Source organism: Mastomys coucha, unplaced genomic scaffold, assembly GCF_008632895.1.
Source record: "Mastomys coucha isolate ucsf_1 unplaced genomic scaffold, UCSF_Mcou_1 pScaffold18, whole genome shotgun sequence".
NCBI classification, from domain to species: Eukaryota; Metazoa; Chordata; class Mammalia; order Rodentia; family Muridae; genus Mastomys; species Mastomys coucha.
Window position 1 is genome coordinate 78,308,008 of NW_022196900.1, and position 19,484 is coordinate 78,327,491.

At 41.2% G+C, this 19,484-nt stretch overlaps 1 protein-coding gene across 2 annotated transcripts in view; it reads right to left on the bottom strand.

Annotated features, from left to right (window-relative positions):
- Nfyc (nuclear transcription factor Y subunit gamma) overlaps nt 1-18,552 on the bottom strand; it is a 65,076-nt gene extending 46,524 nt beyond the window's left edge. The window contains exon 1 of one of the 2 annotated variants that reach the window (XM_031378507.1): nt 18,346-18,552. The gene's annotated coding sequence lies outside the window, so the exon portion shown is untranslated. Of the gene's footprint in view, nt 1-7,306; nt 7,559-18,345 lie in introns of those variants that run through there. The other variant, XM_031378508.1, reaches the window with a different exon arrangement.
- Between the last annotated feature and the right edge of the window lie 932 nt (nt 18,553-19,484).

The window sequence follows — 19,484 nt, forward strand, 5'->3', positions numbered from 1 at the left end:
TTTTTTTTAAGCTTAGGCTAGCTTTGACTGCTCTATATAGCTGAAAATGACCTTAAATGTAGGATCCTCCAGTATCTACCCCATCTCCTCCTATGGTGCTAGGACTGCAGAGTCATGCTCCCACTTGGGGTAAGCTTTATGAATGCTAGTCAGGTACTCTACCAACTGAGCTACATTCTAAGCCATAACACACCCTTTGAATTCTATGTCCTTTCCTTGCACTTTGCATATCAGTTCCTAATATTTGGTATACATTGTAAGTCTCCCAACCAGACTGTTAGATCTGGAGTAAAATTTTACTTGTGCATTTTAAGTTTTCACACAAAAAATATGTAGAACTAATGAACTATTGAAAAAGAATGTGTAGGCGGGCGGTGGTGGCGCACACCTATAATCCCAGCACTTGGGGGGCAGAGGCAGGCGGATTTCTGAGTTCGAGGCCAGCTTGTTCTACACAGTGAGTTTCAGGACAGCCAGGGCTATACAGAGAAACCCTGTCTGAAAAACCAAAAAAAAAAAAAAGAATGTGTAAAGCCATCAGGATCTCTTCAGAGGTAAGATTTGTATAGTATAGGTAGAGAAAGGAAAACCTAGTTTTATCCAAATATTTCTAGTCATACAGTCTTGCATTTAGTTTTCTACATAATTAACATCATGGAAATGGGAGCCAAATGAAGTACTTTCAGTAACAACAACAACAAAAGCAAATCGGCTGCCCTTTTAACTTACAATATAGAACTTTGGGTCAGTTACTGAATGGAGAGACAGGAGATGAGTGTAATAAACAAGTAGAAACTGACCAAGCTCTACAGAGCTGGCCTCAATACTAAGAACAGATAAAAAGGAAAAGGAATGTTTTGCATAATGCAGATATGAAGTACATGCTACTCAGATGTGTCTATAATCAATTTCAATCACTGTATATTTCAGGACTTAATATTTTATAAGTTATATGATTCAATTCCTCATTCATTCAATAAAATTATTTTTCATTTAAATATGATAGTGGTTAGAAAAACTTCAAGAAACAGGCTACCAAAAATAAACAAAGGACACAAATTCACAGCTACCCATGAGCACACACAATAATGTCATTTTGCTGAGATGGGGGAAGTTGGCATAAACTATTATTTTAGGCATACACAGACAAGGATTCCTACTTTAGTCTTGTTGAATGTTAAAAATTTTTATGTCTTTAAAATGTCACTTTAAGGATTCATTTGAAGAACTAGTCCCAAATAAAAAGCTCAAAAAACCAAAAAACCAAAAAAAAAAAAAGAATAAAAAGCAGGAGGTGACATGCAGGTGTTATGCTTGTATACTTTATTTTACTTCTTTGTAATGCGTAAAAGTCACCCAGTTCTCTGAGGCACCTCAGCCAGGTGGGCACCATTAGCTTCCTAGCTGATTCTCAGTTTTCAGGACAAGCAACTGGCTGAGGCAAGAGATTTTCAATCCCCAAAGGAACACTAGGTCTGCTGCCACAGCAAACATCTGAACCAACAAATCTACGTGTAGACTACTGAACCTCCTGCATGGCCTACTTCTCTGTTCTTTCTGCGTCCTGTACTGGTGTACCAAAAGAAACACGAAAGAGTCAGGCAGTAGTAGCACACGCCTTTAATCCCAGCACTTGCACTTAGGAGACAGAGGCAGGCTTAGGAGGCAGGAGCATTTTTGAGTTTGAGGCCAGCCTGGTCTACAGAGTGAGTTCCAGGACAGCCAGGGCTACACAGAAAAACCCAGTCTTGGAAAAACAAAAAACAAAAAACAAAAACAATAACAAAACAAAAAGAAACAGGAAAGGTAAAACTACCCAGAGGAATTAAAGCAAACATGCAATGAATTGAGTGCGACTAAAAGCTCTGATTTTAACACAGGCCAGTCACTAAAACTTGAAATCTTAATAGAGACCCACTCTCTCTGGCCTCAATTGTTCCAAGAAAACTAGACTAGATCCCATGACTCTGGGGGTGGGGGGTGCAGATGTGCTAGAGTGCTTGCCTAAATTATTCTTTCAGTCTAATTTAGCATTAACCAAACTCTGGGGATAAATTTGGGCTAAAATAATCTGATCCACAAAGACAACCACAATCTGATTCAAATGATTTTTAGGAGCTATGAAATGTAGCTCAGTAGTAGAGGACTAACCTAACCTTTATAAGGCTCTGGATTTAATACCTAGTACTGCAAAAAGAAGAGAGGAAAGAAAAACAAAAATAAAAACAAAGCAAATCAAACAAAAAAAGGAGCAGCAATAATGCTTTCTAGATTCCTGAAGCCCTTCCAAAACGTATACAACTTGGGTTTTCTCTGTTGTTTTTATTTCCTGTGTATGCATATTTTGCCTGCATTTATGAATATGTACCACATGCATAGCAAGTGTCTAAAGAGGCCAAAAAAGGAAAAAAAAAAAAAAAAAGAGAGGTCTGTTTTGGAGTCACAGGTTGGTGGTGAGTCACCATGTCGTTGCTGGAAACTGAACTCAGTCCTCTAGAGCAGCAAGTATTCTTAAACTCTAAGCCATCTCTACAACCCAAGTACACAGCTTCTTGAAAAGGTGGCTTAATCTAATTTTAGGAATAAAAAGCCTAGTCACCAAGGCTATTGTTTTATTACTCAGCTAAGTTAATGTTAGCTTTGCTGATTCTTATTATCTGAATTAAGCTTTTCAATGCACAAAAAATAAAATAAAATAGGCCAACATCAATGCCTCAGATTGACCATGACTGAGAGGAAGTAACTTAACAGGGCAGGAAACTTAAAAAAGAAGAAATCACAAAATATCAACAGGGAAGGGGCGTACAATCCTAAAAATAGGTAACACTAGACATGTAAAATAGGTGTGAAAGATGTCTCCATGGGGGTCTATCACTTACATTACAGAAGCAACAAACAGTATTAACTGTGTCAAATTTATGTTCATGCTTAGATTTTAATGAGTCCTGTTTTCTTTTTAGTCTTCAGTCCAATATTTACTTGCTCTCTACTATTCTACAAGGTGTAACTACTTCTCAAGCTCCCAAATAATTGAAGACAGAAAGACCACAACCTCAAAGCAAACAAGGCTCCAGTGTACTTTATAAATATTTGGCACACAAATTAAAAAATCAAAACAAAAAACCTCGGCTAAGCAATCAGCAACAAGAACCTACCCACATTAAAATAAAATGTACCCCTCAGTATCCAATCAGAACAGGCTTCCCATTCCCAGTCTTTACTCGGAGAAGCTTCTAAGTTTAATGACATTTTTTAAACAAGCATCCCATTTTTAAACAAGGGGCAGGGGGAAGGCCAGGAGATGACTCAGTGGGTAAAAGCATTTGCCAGGCAAGTCTGACCACCTGAGTTTAATCCCTGAACTCCATATTTAAGTGGTCATCCTCTGACCTCCACATGTATATACACATGCACATATGACCACTGCATCCTATTCTGAGGTCTTTAATTTGGTGTTTGTTTTGTTTTTTGAGGCAGGCCTCATGTATCTGAGACTAGCCCTCAACTCCCTATTTAACAGAGGATGATGAACTCCTGAATCCTCTGACTGAGACTATTTTTGACATAGAGGTTAAAATTCCTTCATAAGAATCTTGATGATGGCTCAATAATTTCAATGCATGTACTAAGTAGACAGAATGGAGCTGGTGAGATAGCTCAGCGGGTACTTGTTGAGCCCTGAGTTTAATCCCTGAAATCCATGGCTGAAGTAGAGAGCTGACTCCTAAAAGTTATCCTGTCTTCCACACATATGCCATTTCTTATGCATGCCCATGCTTACAGACATACACAAAATAATAACTAAATTAACTTAAAAACAGGATCCTGTAAACACAAATGAGAATATGCAGGTGAGGTAATCAAACATTATTTTATAAATATATCACAACACCAGCGTTCTCTTGGATGTCACACCTATCTCCCTAAAACACTTAAGTCCCTCAATTAGTCTGCATCAACAACAGACAATATTTATGCAGTAATTCATAATGTGCAGAAAAATTTCAATATATAGAACCTCATTCAAGACTCACCTCTAAATAACGGTACAGGGATGTAGCTCAGGTAGAGCATTTGCCTTGCAGGCACCAGGCAATAGTTTCTATCCACAGTTCTGAGGCCAAATGGAATACACTAAGAATCTCAACACACAGGAGGTGGAGAAAGCTCAAGAATTCAAGGTCATTCTTGACTAGAGTATCCAAGACCTGCCTGGACTATATATGATGGTAGTGGTGGGAGGGGACCCTCAGCAAGTAAGGCCTCTAAGCCTTTCAAACCCCCAGATCCCACATGGTGAAAGGAAGGAACCCACTACTGAAATTGTCCTATAACCTCTATATGTACAGCACAGCATGATCATGACACCGACACTGACACTGACACTGACACCACCACCACCACCACCACCACCACCGGCACGTGCACATTCACAAACAGATGTAAAAAACTTTTTATGAAGTGAGGGGAAAAAGTGGGGGCTGGAGAAATGGCTCAGTGAGAAAGTGTGCACAAACCTAAAGACCTGAGTTTAGATACCTAGCATCCATGGCAAAAGTCAGGCATGGTGGTATATAGGCCTGTTTGTAATCCCATAACAAGGTGGCAGAAACAAAAAGGTACCAGGGCTCACTGGCCAGCCAGTCTAGCCAATTGGTAAGTGCCAAGTTAACTGAGAAATTCTGTTTCAAAAGAAAAATAGTGGATGATAAAGGAAATCACCAGTGTCAAGCTCTGTCCCCCCACCCCCACCCACAAAGGCATGTGTACACAGTTCACACACATACACAATCCCACCCACCAAATTGCTATCTCTGGGTCTCTATTTTTGAGATATTGCCCAGGCTGGTACTGAATGACCTTTCACTTCTGACCCTCCTGCTTCCTCCTTCCCAAGTATTGGGACTATAGGTATGGGTCACCATACCTGGTTTATGAAGGGCTAGGAATCAAATCCTAGGTTTCTATATGCTAGCAACTCTACCAACTATGTTACACAGCTAACAGCCTGTTAGGTTCCATATTTTTATAATTTAATATTTTTTATGTTGACTTTGAACAGGTGACTTGCCTATACTCAAAGCTGATTTGAACACAGGACTCTCAGCTTTAAATAATTTATATTCTACTGCCTTAAAATAAAGGTCCAGGTGTTGGGCTCTATCCAAGTCTCTCTGACCCTCACCTCTCTCTCCTGACACTACCAATATGAGTTATGGTTAATTCCATAAGGTTTTTTGCTCTTTATCATATAAAGTTTTCCACTTTTGTCTAGAAAATATTTTCAAGTCTAATGTATTAAATGAGGGGATTGTATGTCTTTCAACAAAGTATTAAATGAGGGTTCCACAAATGCCATTCAACATTCAACATACAGGAAACACCTTAGCTGCTTTAGGCATTTGCACAGGTGTGCCTCTGTTTTCCCAGGTAATGGATGACCTTAAAAAGATGGAAAACTTGGCTACATGCTCTAAGTAACTAGCTCCCCAAAGTTCTAGAGTACATAGAGTTTTACCTCAGCCTACCTTTTTCTCCACCTTTATTTTTATCCCTCTGTTACAGACTTCTCTCAGAGCCAAAAAGGTCACTGTATCTCTTTTTTAAAATCATACATACAACTTGAAACAACTAATATCACCAACAGTCTATACAAAGTATCATTTAAAATATAATATTTAACACATAATCATTTCTCTTAGGGCTTAAAATTCCCCCAAATTAATATTTTCTTACCATCAGCATTCCAATCCTCCAAGAGGAGTTTTACAAATACAACTACTTGAACTCCTGAAATACCATTTTCTCCACTAAGAACCCTTTAGACTATAAGGGTGACAGAATGGCATGCAAGGAACTCTAAATCTGTTAGATAATTCACTCAATTACCATATCAGAAAGATTTATAAAAAATTTCTTGGGGCTGGGGGTAGGAAAGAAAAGGCAGGGGAAGAAGAGAATGAATGCGGGTCTAGTAGTCCTTTAAAAACTCCTGATCTGAACTCTATCAGATTCCTAGTAACCACTGGACTAGAACACCCAGAAGCAGTCTTTCATCTTAAAAGAGCTTTTCAGTTCCAATCTGCATAAACAAACTTTGTCCTTCAATGTTTCAACTCTTCAAGGTCACTTTTCAGAGCAGCAGCAGAGGCCTGCATCCAGGAACTTGGGCTGTTCCCCTGCTCCAGCTGCACGTATCTAAACTTAAACCCCCATGGATCCTCTCAGATAAACCCTTCCCTCAAGAGGAAGCAAGTGAAGGCAGACCAACACCTTCTAAGTTCTCCTCAGCCAGGCCTGCTCCTTTCCCTGTCCAGGGACTGCTGCTGCCTCACTGCTCTACACTCATCTGCAGCAGGAATGTTCGAATGACCTTCATCCAATATTTCCAAATAAAGAGAAAAACAAAGAATTGTTTTTTAAAAACCAGGCATATTACAGATCTTAGTACATAGGACTGACGATTTCACTACTCACAAGAACTGACTTGTTACTGATTAGCAATCTACATAAGCTTCATATCCTTAAAGAAGGGGGTAAATACCAAGGGCAAAAGGCTACCTATACACTTAACTTTCCTAGTCACAAAGTGCAGGTAAGCCTTTTATATACTTCATACTTGAAACAAAGGCATTTGCTTAAATCATTTTAAAGAACCAAATCAACAGCTGACAAAAACATGATAAGCTCCTCACTTCCAATATTAACTGGACTCTAAACTAATCAGCATATTAAACTAAAATGAACAATGAAGACTTATGCAATTGATTCTTATTAAAATCTAAAGACAGATAAGCAGATCAAGAAAGTTACAGAAGAATTTTCAGGCTGGCATGTGGGCCTTCCCCCATTAGAACCTGCATCAGTTGCTAATCACATTTTCAAGCAATTGAAAGAACAATAATGTGCTTCTATCTTTAAAACATGTATGTCAACAAAGTACATGGAAATAAAAAAAAAAACTCTTAAAACTCATCTTATTCTGTAGAAAAGCTTCAGTGCACTTGAACAAAGGAAAATTATTTGGGAAACAGTTAAGTTTACCCAATGCAAAGACAAAGTGCTTTGCTTTTGTATGCCCATGAAAAATGATTAGCCCTTCTTGCATCTGTCTTGTTGATATTAAACTAGGAAAATCTTAGTTGAAGGGCATGCAAAAGCTAAACAGAGCAAGGTAATCTAGGTGAACCAAGAAGGTATGCACGGAATGTAAAGTGGCCATTTTCTGAAACAGTGCAACTTGTCTACACTCTCTGAAGCTAAATAGTCTCTAACATCTCAACACAAAACAAAGAATTAAACTTACCGAGAACGGCATTAATTTTACATGGAGTTATTTATATCTCCTCGGACAGGGAGAATTTAAGTCACTCCTTTCCCTCCCCCCCAAAAAAGAACGGAGGACAAAAGGCAGCAGAAGATGCAAAAACCTGAGTCTGGAATGTTCATTCCAGTGAAAACCCGAACAGCTGTCCTCCCACCCCCCAGCAAACTATTCGCCATTTTTCTTTGTCTTTCAGCTGACCCCTGCCTCAGTGAAAAACTCTGAGGCTCCAATGAAGCCCTGCAGCCTCCTTCCACTTTAACAGTCAAAGGCATTCAATCTAGCCTGCTATTTGACACCAAACCTTGCCTCCAAAGCAGTCCCATTGGCTGAGCTGCTTTATCAGCTAAGAATACAAAGCCACGATTGGCTGTTCACGTCATCAGTTACCTCCTTTGTACACTTCCTGTTTTAAAGTTACCTTGAGAAGCAGAACAGGGGTCAGATTCTTCACTTCAAACCCAAGAACTTAAGGACTGGAAACATTTAGCAAATGTACACAGCAGACACATATGATCTCATGTACTTCTAAAACAGGGGAGGACAAATTTAGAATTGTTCTTTAAAAAACGAAAGAAAGGGTTGCTACATTTCCGACCTAAAGGATTTTCTATTGGCTATGGAGTTCCATTTAAAAAATTGAAGGTAATTTCACTGCTTCTGATTGGCCCTGAACAGTGTCTGTAAGATATTGCTACAGTAACCTATGGCAGTAAACCAGAAAAGCAATGTGCACAAGCTTGGAAAGTTGTAACCATCTACTTCCAGGTTCTTGTTGATCATTATTAACAGAATAAAACCAGGTTGAGTTAATCAAAGAAAAACTCAACCTTAATATATCAAAGTGAAGCTGTGCCCATACAACAGTCTTCATGATTTCTAATATCTTTTGTATTCGTAGTAATTTTAAAAGCATAGATTACTACCAAAGCAATGCATTTTATTTTAAAACAACAAATCAAAATAGGATGATTGGGGGGTAAATGCATGAAGTTGGTGGCAGGCTTCAGCATTTCAAAAGAACCCTATCACAATGCTCTACTCCAACTTACTCAAAGTGTAATAGGGGAAAAAAGCCTTCTATGACATCAAAACTCTGAATCAGGTATGGGAGCACATACCTGTAATCCCATGAAACCAGCAGGGAGGATGGTGCAAAAGAATTCAGAATTCCAATGTGATCTACATAGAAAGATGCCTGTTTTTTCCCTTTACTTTGATTATTATTATTTAATAATAATGATTATTATTATTAAATTATTAGCAGGACTGATCTCCAGAGAGATTAATAATTTTACTTGGCTCACTGTTGGTTGTTTCTGGAAACATTCTAGGGTGCTGAAGGTCACCAGGGATAACCACAGGGTTGTCTATATTATTTGGGGCTCTACTACCTAGCTTTTAATTATATGACCAGGACTAAGCTTGAGCCATAGTTTGCTCATCTGTAATACAGGTCGTATACACTTTAGGGACTAAATAAATATATATAGTACATTATGCTGTGCTTGAATAAGAATTAAAAAAATATAAAGTGCTGAATGCCATCCAATTCTACCTTCTGCTTTTGACAGAGAAGACACCATGCAGAACCAAACAAGCCTTGTGTTAAACCCTAAACATACTTTGCAGCAATTTCTCTTCTACGTCCTGTAGCTCTGCAACAGACAATTCCTCAGCTGTAAAGAGCTGTGTAAGAGGACTCCCAGCTGGAACTAAAAATCCCTGGTTTTTAGGCCGGAAATCCAGGCCTTTCACCACCAGTCACAGCCGAGGTCTGCTTATTGTTCCAAAAGTCTGCCCTTCAACTCCGCTTTTGATGTACCAGATTAAACCAATCAAGTCCCTTGCTACTCTGTGAAGGTCTTGGGCATAGTTTTTATTAGTCCTTGGCAGTGTACAGGAAAAACACTTCAACTCCTATTTCTCACCAGCAGTCACCACAGTAGAATTCAACCACAGTAGGAAGAAAACACAAATTATCCTTGAATTTGCATTTGGCAACCTGACCCACTCACTTACTATAGCTTTCTCCTCTCTAGCTGATATTACTGTAGACTAAGTGCCTCAAGGAATATCTGGGACTCTAACTTCAATTCTTCCCTGGCCCTACATCTTGGCAGTCCTTTATGCCACACAATTGCACCAACTCACCCTAAAAAGCACTCTCATCACTGAGAGAAAACCAGTAACTCAGGTTACACAATTCAAGCTTCAGTGCTCTCACAGAAGGCTGAGAGCTCATTCTTGGCCACAACTATAATTTCTGACGAGAAGCTATCTCCTTATTAGCTGTGATATTAGCCACATTACTTAACCACTCCTGAGATCATTTCTTGTTGAAAGTGATAAAATAGTATCAATTTACAGGAGTACTGAGATAAACCAGAGCACTACGCAAATCTGGAATATAGTAGGTTCTCAATAAATACCTAAGCATACATTTTATACTAAAGTATTTTATACATACTATAATTTGTTTTTCAGAATCTTTATTACCACAGGAGATTCTTCAAGGCAGCAACTATGTCTTTCTTGCATCTATTCCTAATGCTCAGCATGAATATATAAATCAGCTCCACATTTGTAATTCTAGTACTCTGGAGGCTGAAGGAGGAAGAACACTCTGGCTGCACACAGTAAGCACTACACCAGAGCTACACAACAAGATCCTGTCTCAAAAAAAAAAAAAATCAAATCCTTCCTGCCCCCTAAAAACTAATAAACTAATCTTGACTCTAGTCACAGTGTCAGTAAATGAGATAGTAAGAACTGACGAACACTACAGAGTGATTGTCTCATCTTAAGGGGCAAACACTATCAGTTCTAACAAAAATAGTCATGTAGGAATACTGGCCTACGGTACTGTGAGCTCCAGATTTTTTAAAAGACACAAAAGTCAGATTATTTTAATGCCAAATCTTTGCATCTTAATGTCTGTTTCAAACCTTTTAAAAATTATAAACCAATCAGGCTGGGTATGATGGTGCACACCTTTACGCCCAGCCTTTAAGAGCCAGAGGCAGGCAGATCTCTCTAAGTTCAACAGAGCCTGGTCTACATAATGACAGCCAGGACAGCCAGGGTTACACAGAAGGACCCAGTCTCAAAAGTTATAAGCAAATGAAAGAAAACCAGGAGCTATTCACTAGATTACAGCTTCTGACCCACATTTTCCCCCCGATTTAGTTCTGAACAACTATCAGCTACTTCCCAAATCAAACCTACCTCAAGATTTTGTTTTTTAAAGTGTCAACATATTTTCAGAAGACAGATGTAACCAAACATGGCAGTGCAAGTCTGTAATCCCAGCTACAGACTAAGGCAGGAGGATGGTAGGTAAAGCCAAGGCCAGACTAGGCAACTTAGTGAGATAGCGTTTTAAAATGTAAGAGGTACTGAGGACACAGCTAGTGGCTTAGTGGCAGAGCACTTGCCTAGCACACATAGGGTCATAGGTTCAATTCCAATTAGTAACAGAAAGCTACCCTAGCCATTAGTTTTTAAGATACTCCCCAAAGGCAGCCCAGAACAGTTAAAGTAATAACTATCATCAAATTAAAGTAATGTAGGTGCTTTAAGAAAAAATGAAATGAATGAAAGAAAAAAGGACCTTAGGTAGATGATAAATCTAAATTACTAGGCTAAAAAATACAGTCTTCAAGACCAGCCTAGACTATATAGTCAGTACCAAGCTATCCAGGGATACATAGTGAGACTCCTCTAAAATAGGCAGGTAGAGACTTCAAGGCATAAAATGAGACAAATGGATGAAAATTATTCTGGAGGAACTTACTTCAGCTCTCAGCTGTCCAAACATGAGAATAAGCTGCCTGGAAAGTTATGAGTGGGGTTATTAGCCACAGGCTGTCTCAACCCTTGACAAGGATATGTAAAGACAAGAAAAAGAACAGCCATGTGGAGGAGCACACAAAAAAGCCTAGGCTTTACACCTTGACAGATTTAGACTCCAATTCCTTCTTATCATGACTGTGTAGCTGATGACCTCAAGCTTGTTAAAGGTCTACTGCAGCAAGTCTCCAGTAATGTAACATCTTACAAGGTTTAGTTTAGTTTGTTCAATAAATACTTACAGGCACAGGCCCTGAATCCCAAATCAGACAAAATGTCTGTCCTCAATGGGGTTAAAGTCTATTATATGAAATTCAACCCAGAAACCATGACATGTTTAGAGAGTCACAAAAACATCCACACAATAATACAGGAAGATATAAGCAGAGGACCTCACCATGGGCCCATTTAAAAGTCAGGCTGGTCAGAGGAGATTTCTTGGGGCAGTTAAGATCTTAAGAATAAGAGACCTTGGTATGGCAGCAAGTTAAAAATACGAACAGGAAATTGAGCACGGTGATATATATATGTGTGTGACCTCATCACTCAGAAGGCTGAGATCAGCCTGGGTTACATAGTGTACTTTGTACTAGGTCCTTCCTCAAAATAAAGGAGGGACCAGGCATGTTGATGCATACCTTTAATCCCAGCATTCAGTGGGCAGAGGCAGGATGATTTCTGTGAGTTCTATGCCAGACTGATCTAAATAGTGAGTTCCAGGACAGCAAAGCCAAAATAGCCTGTTTAAAATAAGAGGGGGTGGGGATTGGGGGTAAACCTGTGAAGAAGGGGTAGAGGGAGTCGAGGAAGGGAACTATTAAGATTCTTTGAAAAATCAGTAAGGCTTGGGTTGGTGCTTGTAATGTTATTTTATTACTACTCCACGTGTGGGCTGTGGAGGTCAGAGGGCAATGTCTGGAAGTAGGCTCTCTCTTCCCACCATAGGTTCTAAGGATCAAAGTTAGGTCATTAGGTTTGCAAGGCAAACACTTTCACCCAGTGAGTCTTTCTAATGGTGTCTGGGACTCAGTGGTTAATGACTCATGTAGGATAACAATAATGTGCCCCATACAAGCTCAAAAAAAGCTGTTATTAATTATAACTTATTTCTGATTAGACTGGAAAACCTTTGACATATGAGCCTCTAAGAATCAATGTCACTTTTGAGACATATGCCATTCTCAGGAAACTTCTTCCCAAAGAAAAACTCAGGTGTCCTGCACAGAATATTTAGTTTTCATTCATAGGCTGCCCTAGAACAACAACCTCAACTCCACTACACAAGGATCCTAACACAAAATCTTTACTAGTTCTCACAAACACACATGAACAAAGGCCTAACAACTGTAAAATAAGAAACTACATTTCACTTGGTCACTTGTCAGTAACACATTTTTGTGGAAAAACTCCAGGCAACCTTATTCAGCTAGTGTTCTAAAACAGTGAAGAGTTCAATGCATGAGCTGGGCATGCTAGTACATTCCTTTAGTCCCAGCAGAGGCAAGGGGATTGCTGTGAGTTCAAGCCAGCCTCATCTACATACTAAGTTTCAAGACAGATGTAGCTATGTAGAGAGACCCTGCCTTGAACAGGCAAATAAATAAAGTTTAATGCACGTTTTCCTTTTTAAATTCAGTATTATTGAAAATGATGTTAAAATATCACCAAAACCAAAGTATTCTGCCTTCCAGATTACTGCCAACCAAGCACACTCTGTTTCTAAACTGTGCTATTTCATAATGAACAAGTTCTATGGTACTTAGCCCTCAGGGAAGAGTAGTCATTTTTTTTTTTCCAAGACAGGGTTTCTCTGTGTAGCCCTGGCTGTTCTGGAACTCACTCCTGTAGACCAGGCTGGCCTCAAACTCAGAAATCCACCTGCCTCTGCCTCCCAAATACTGGGATTAAAGGCATGCGCCATCTCTGCCTGGCTAAGAGTAGTAATTTTTAAGACAGTCAAAAGTGACAAAGATGGCTGCTTGGTGGTGGCGCACGCCTTTAATCCCAGCACTCAGGAGGCAGAGACAGGCAGATTTCTGAGTTCGAGGCCAACCTGGTCTACACAGTGAGTTCCAGGACAGCCAGGGCTACACAGAGAAAGAAACCCTGTCTTGAAAAACCAAAAAAAAAAAAAAAAAAAAAAAAAAAAAAAAAAAAAAAAAAAAAAGTGACAAAGATAATCAACTATGAAGATGGTATATACCTCATTAGTCCTCGGTCTTTTAAAATGGACACAACACTGGCAAAGAATCTCACTTCATACAGCTTACTGAACAGTTTGTTAGCTTCTAAGTCTAGGGATTGGAGTAATCAGGTACCATGAACAACGTCAGAAACTCACAGCTTTGCACCAGTGTCATGATATAAAACAATATGTATAGTAGAATCATTTCTTGAAGTAATTTTATTTTTTACCTTATTGAAACACTGCTCAAGATCACTATTTATAGTTCACACTCAGAGCAATCCTTATATTTGACTTTAAATGGACAGTATAACCTAAATAGAATACCTTTAAGTACCTTTAAGATTTATTTTTTATTTATATGAGTACACTGCAGCTGTCTTCATACACATACTAGAAGAGTAAATCAGATCCTATTACAGATGGTTGTGAGCCACCATATGGTTGCTGGGAATTGAACTCAGGACCTCAGTTAGTGCTCTTAATCGCTGAGCCATCTCTCCAGCCCCTTTTACATACCTTAGACACTGAAAAAATAAACCTTTGGTTTAAACTGATTCTAGAAACATTCAAACACAGAAAAGGTAGACTGTAGTTCACCTCTCTAAACTACACCTGAGCCCATTCTGGAGATGGGTCCAAGTGCTTGTGATTGAGACCACATGTCACTACTGAGAAACATGAGAGGTGGGTATGGTACAACAAATCTTGCAACCTGACAAAAGGTTTTGTAGGCAAGCAGATTTTTTTTCCCCCACACAATGTTATTTTCCTCTTACTAAAAAAAAAAAAACTTCAACTAAAATTTTCTACATTTAAAAAAAAACTTAAAACATTACTGGACAGAATACTGGTTGCTTAACGTTAATAAGTGCTTTTGGCAAATATGAAAATCTTTTCATTCCCCCTCCATCTTTATTTCAATGCAACTGGGAGTTAGCAGAGGATATCATGAGATAACTGTTCTCTGAAACAAATTCCCAACCACTTTGAGCATTTAGAAGTTTAAGACTGACCTCACACTGGTCTGTGGAAAATCAGCCTCTAAGCCACAAATGATTTAGATTTCTCTTTCCTATCAAGTGGTTGCTCCCTGATGTGGAATCCTGCTGTATACAAGGAGAGAATTATAAAAGACCTCCTTGTTGAGGATGCTCTAACTGGATATCAGTTAGAATGACACATTTTATGCAGTTCCAAAAAGAAAATAATGAGTTCTCTTTTTTATTAAGGTCCACAATGTTATCTCCTCATACTCTATTATACTCATTTTTTGTAATTACTACTTTACAAAGAAAACTCAGACAGGACTCTACCCCAGCACACACAGTAGAGACTGCAGAAACTGTAGACACACAATTTTTTCCTAAGTCCAACTTTAAAATCAGCTGCTTTACTGCCCCTTCCCAGAGGCACTTTGTGGTCAAAGCATAATCCATTTCCTCCTGTAAATGATCCACTTAAAGGATGTTGGGAACTTCAAGTCTCTGCAGGGAAAATACTAAAGTGAACTGTACATTATTAACCTTCCTAACTTGTCACAGTTCATTCATGAGAAACTAAGTAAACGAAAGAGAGACTGTAAAACATTAAATAACTCACAACCAGTTTCCTCTGAAATAAGTAGACTAGAAAAGAACAACTTGCTAGCTAAGAAATGTTCTTAAATTGTAATATCTGAGGCTGGAGTAAAATTCAAGGTCATTTGTGACCCTAAGTATGTCCTCTGTCATTGTCCTTCCAACGAATGAGGTAAATTTGAACTTATTACTTAAAGTCATCACTGGAATCATGTGGTAGTGCACTTTCCTGACATGTGACTCTGGGCATTGTACCAAAGGGGTTAAAGAAAAGTCAACACATACCCTGTAGACTCAATATTCAGGAGCTGGGACAAGAGGATCCCAAGTTAGATGCTAGCTTGAGCTACATAGGAAGACTCTGCCTTTGTTTTTATTTCATTTTAATTAACGTACAGACAGAGTCTCATATATCCTAGGCTAGCCTCAATCTCTTGAGCCTTCCTTCTCTACTTCCTAGGTGCTGGGATTACAAGTATTCATCACTGGGTTCAGCTTATTAGATGCTAGTGGTCAAACCCAGGGCTTAGTACATGCTAGGTTCATAGTCTACCAACAAAGCTACAGCCCCAGCCCAAGAGCCTGCCTTTAAAGGGTCATCTCTACCACTAAGTCAGTGACCAAGGATAGACATGGCTTGGCTTTGCAAAGCTAAGTGACTTCAACAAGGTTCTCTCTTTAGAACCTCAGCACAGAAAATATGCCTAAAAATAGCTGAAGATGCAAGGGTTTTCTCTCCTGTATACAGCAGGATTCCACATCAGGGAGCAACCACTTGATAGGAAAGAGAAATCTAAATCATTTGTGGCTTAGAGGCTGATTTTCCACAGACCAGTGTGAGGTCAGTCTTAAACTTCTAAATGCTCAAAGTGGTTGGGAATTTGTTTCAGAGAACAGTTATCTCATGATATCCTCTGCTAACTCCCAGTTGCATCGAAGTTGCCCAATAGTCTGTGGCATTGAGGTAATACAGAGTTTAAATACAAGGGTTCCAGCAGAACAATGATGGTTCAGGCCTTTAATCCCAGCACTCAGGAGGCAGAGGCAGGTCGATCTCTGAGTTCGAGGCAAGTCTGGTCTACAGAGGGAGTTCTGGTCTACAGAGGGAGTTCCAGGACAACCAGAGCTGCACAGAGAAATCTCTACCCACCCCCTCTCTCACACACAAAACCTAAATAAGTAAATAAATAAATAAATATAAATAAATAAATAAAGGGCTCCAGCTGGTCGTGGTGACATCTTTAATCTCACCATTCCTGAGGAAGGAGGTGGAGCTCTATGAATTCCAGGCCAGCCTGATCTACATAGTGAGACCACCATCTCAAAAAGGAAAATAAAATTAAAATAAGCTCCAGGTTGGAAAGGTAGCTCACCTGATAAGAGCTCTTGCCACAATGCCACAAAGCCTGAGGACTGGAATTCATCCCATAGATTTCGCATGATAGAAGGAGGGAATGAACATTCACCTACAAGCTGTCCTCCTCTGACCTCCAGAATGCTATGGCTCACACTCACATGAACACAATAAGTTAAAATGTAGTAAAAATTTCAAAATAAAAAAGAATTAAGAGCCCCAAGATCCCAGTGTAGTGGGACTCTGGGAAATCTCTTCAGTTAGGATGTGGATCCAGAAGAATCAGGAGTGAAAGGTCATTACCAGCCAAAGAGTAAGCAAGGGTAGCCTGGAATACATGAGAATGTGCCTCAAAAGAAAAAAGGTAAAGGAAGAGGAAGAGAGAGCTAAGAGGGAAGAAGACAGAAGAGGAAGAGAAGGAAGGATATAAAGTGAGGAACTCTATTAGCAGTTTAGGTATTGAGAATTCCAGACCTAGCTGGGCCGTGGTGGCGCATGCCTTTAATCCCAGCGCTTGGGAGGCAGAGGCAGGCGGATTTCTGAGTTCGAGGCCAACCTGGTCTACAGAGTGAGTTCCAGAACAGCCAGGGAAACCCTGTCTCAAAAAACCAAAAGAAAAAAAAAAAGAGAATTCCAGACCTGTGTCTGGATGTGGGCTGTCACTTACTAGCTGTGAACTTAACTAAATTCCTCGTGGTTTTGGTTTGCTTTTAGAGTCTCACCACATCTTACAGGCTGACCTCAAATTCCTGGGCTCAAGCAACCCTCCCACCTGAGCCTGCATGGCTGGTCCCACACCAGGGACAGTACACCTGACTCCAGCAAATTCTAAACTCTTGTTCCTTCAGAGAATGAGAATGGCACTGCCAATATCTGTGTGACATGTAAAATGTACTTATACACCCAGGTAAGTACGCAAAACAAGGTCTATTATTCCTGAGTTTGACTCACCAGCCCTCTTAACTGAAAGTTAAAGAAAGATTAATTTTAGGGATGGGGGTGTAGCTCAGCTGGTATAATGTTTGTCGAGCAAGCGCAAAGCTCTGATCTTATAGTCTTCTCAGACCAGGGAAATTTCATATGTAACATCTCAAAACTAGCATGATCCCAAATCCTGTAACCCCCAACTTCCCAATTATGCAAATATATTCTACAGCTGATTTTCTGGTTCTACTTAATGCAATGTTAAATTTGGCTTTGAACTTCTAAAAGTTGATATACCCGTTCAATGGGATCCCTCTGTTTACCTGTTTCTCACACTCCATCTCAGAACCCAGAATGGAGTGTGGAGTTCCACACTAACCCTCTGGGTTTCAAAACTCAGAATTCTACAGCAGACTCCCTAATCCGATTCTGTCCTTCTGGCCCTCACTCCCACTACTTCCGTACCATGCACTCAGACTTCTACTCAGGGTCATTCTCAAGCTGGATCAATTTCCAAGTCTAGCACCCCTAGATCTCGAAGACACTTCTTCCGAAACTCCTGTTCCGTGTTTACAAACCAGGGGCTCTCACGCCCCATCTTGTAGTTGTCCGTGTGCCTCTGGAATTAGTAGTGCCCCCTCCCCTTTGCAGGCCACACGCCAGGCTACCACTCTATTTCTCCTTAGGGCCTCCGGCTTCATCCCGGAGTCCCCCCGCCACGCTGGCATTAGAGGGATCGTCGCCCTGCCGCCTGAACCCGAGCAGCGAGCATCCCAACAGCCGCCAATTCCTTCATCACCCCCCCAGGCCGGAGCCGGCGTGACCAATAAGGTGCCAGGTCCGCGGCCTCCCCGCCGCCGACCAATCACGAGCGAGCCCCCCCGCAGTCGCCTTCCGCCAATGGGAGAAAGCCCGCGGGCCCAGGCGCACGGACCCCGCGAGCGCAGCCGCGACAACAGCGGCGGGCCCGGCGAACACATAACATGGCGGCGGCAGGGCCGACCGAAGTGCAGCGGCGGCCGCAGAGGGAAGTGAGATCTCCGCCGCCAGAGGCGGGAAGCACCGCCCTCACTGCCGGCCGCCCCGGCTCTCTCCACCCTCCTCGCCCAAGCTTCCGTACACTCACAGGCCTCTACTCCGGCGTCCAGCGAAGAAAGCAGCCGCCCCCGCGCTGCTGCGCCGTCGGGCAATGCAGAGGCCCGGGCGAGGCACAGGGGAGGGGGAAGCGTGCGTCACGAAAAACGGAGCGCGTGCGGAGCGGGGGCGCAAACAAGATGGCGGCCGCGCCGTTTGTACCGTCTCCCCTACCCCTCCCCCCACCTCCGCGCCTGGACTCCCAGCGATGCGCAGTGCGCAGCAGCTGAGGTGCCCGAAGTCTCGCGAGAATTGAGTAGGGCAGCCTGCCGGGCAAAGCGGAGTAGCGAGAGCTGAGACTTTCCTGGCCCCGCCCCTTCCCAGGGGCCCGGGAGGCGTTTCCTGGTGACCTCCCAGGACGTTCTATCCTTGAAGCGCTCAGCTCTGATGCGCTTGCTTCTGAATTTTAGGAAATAGTGTTCCGTGTTTTGTTTTTAAACTAAATGAATGGTAGAGAAAGAAAGACTTCCCCGGCACGCCGAATTTAAAAAGCCGCCACGGGCCGGGCGGTAGTGGCACACGCCTTTAATCCTAACATTTGGAGGCAGAGGCAGGTGGATTTCTGAGTTCGAGGCCAGCCTGGTCTACAGAGTGAGTTCCAGGACAGCCAGGGCTACACAGAGAAACCCTGTCTCGAAAAAAAAAAAACAAAGAAAAAAAGAAAAGCCGCCGGGGGCCGGCGAGATGGCTCAGCAAACCTGACTGTCCGAATTTAATTCTTGGAATCCAGGATGGACCGGAAGAACTAACTCCTGAAATCATTAATGTTCACTGCGCTCACACACAAATAAACGAATAAATATAATTTAAAAACAACCAAAAAGGTGACGTTTTTCAAACGTCAAAATTGGCATAAAAGATTGAATTGGGAGGTGGCTCAGTAAAGTGCTTCCTACAAGCATTAAGACCTGCGTTGGTCCCGCAACACTCCATAAGCCACTAGCAGAGTAGTCTCCCATAATTGAAAGGCTTAAAACGAAACCTGCCAGTCCAGCTAAATCAGCAAGCTCCTGGTTCAGTGAGAGGCCCTGTCTATAAAAATAGTTTAGGGCCGGGCATGGTAGAACAGACCTTTAATTCCAGCACCTAGGAGACAGAAGCAAGAGGAACCCTGAGTTCAAGGCCAGCCTT